We start from the raw sequence: 1319 nt of genomic DNA, 5'->3' as shown, positions 1-1319 counted from the left end.
TAGCCATGATGTGGGCAAGTTAGCAACAATTCTTTAAAACGTTCCCAACACTGAAAAAATGTTTCATTTTCCTTTTGAGAAAAAATTCATAATATTTCTGCGAAGAGTGTTGGTCCTATGAGTAGGAAAAAACTTTTTTAGAAATTCTCTTTGCATTTCTTGCCATGTGCCAATAGATCTTGGTCTCAAGGAGTTCAACCAATTCTTAGCTTTTTCTTTCAAAGAGAATGGAAACAACTTTAATCTAACAACATCATCATTGATAGTTTGGTTTTGTAAAGTTGCACAAACTTCTTCAAATTCTTTTAGATGCAAATAAGGACTTTCTGAATCCAAGCCATGAAACTTGGGAAGTAATTGGATTACTCCCGGTTTTAAATCAAAATTTCCCATATTCGTAGGAAAAATCATACAAGATGGAGTACTTGTCCTTGTAGGCTGCAAATATTCACGCAAAGTTCTCATTTGCAGATTATTTTGTGCCTTTTCATTTTCTAGTTCGTCATGAACACTACCATTGTCAGCCATGGTATTAGATTGAGAATTTTTAGAATCACCTGACAAAGTATCAACCAATTCACTTAAAATGATTTCCTCTCTTCTCAATCTACCCGTTTGATCACGTTACCACGAGATCATTCATCATAGAGGATTGATCATAGAAAAAATAAAATGCAAAACAAGCAATAAAGTAAAAAAAATTATCACAAAAAAAATTATCACACGTTGCAATCCCCGGCAACGGCGCCAAAAACTTGTTGCGACTAAACTTTGACTCGAATTAATGAATCAAGAATCTCGTGCAGTTTTACCTGCAAGTATACAGGTGTTGTAGTATCTTACAGGATCGAATCCACAGGGATTGACTTTTGTGATAAAGAAAATAAATTCAGACAATGAAACAGAATTACGAAAAGAAACGTGCAATCAAATGAAGATTGATAAAATGAATCAAACTAAAATGATAAAATGAATGGAAAAAGACTAAGGTTTCGAGGATCTGTCTAATAATTTATGATATTGTTTCCTATCAATTTACCTCAATTAAACTAGAATAATGATTCTGTTTAATTGGTAGATTTAGCATTTAAGATCGAGAAAAACAGACGCTTATGATTGAGCGTGAACGATTGATGATTAAAACATTTACAAATCTATTTGAATACCATAGGGATTCCTCAAGCATTCACTGTATTCGGAAATCACAATGAATCAAGACGAGTATATAGATAATCAAATTATCCAAATAAAATCTTTCAATCAATCAAGCTCGCAAAATAGATTTTACGTGGATTCGGAAACAATATGTAAATCATTAA

The 1319-nt window shown here is 32.4% G+C and overlaps 1 non-coding gene across 1 annotated transcript; it reads left to right on the top strand.

The window, feature by feature from the left end:
* On the top strand, nucleotides 1–105 carry LOC122295240. Its single transcript, XR_006237903.1, has one exon. It is a non-coding gene; the product is annotated as a small nucleolar RNA R71 (small nucleolar RNA).
* Nucleotides 106–1319: the final 1214 nt, after the last annotated feature.

Source organism: Carya illinoinensis, chromosome 14 (genome assembly GCF_018687715.1).
Source record: "Carya illinoinensis cultivar Pawnee chromosome 14, C.illinoinensisPawnee_v1, whole genome shotgun sequence".
NCBI classification, from domain to species: Eukaryota; Viridiplantae; Streptophyta; class Magnoliopsida; order Fagales; family Juglandaceae; genus Carya; species Carya illinoinensis.
This window is presented reverse-complemented; position numbering and strand designations above follow the sequence as displayed.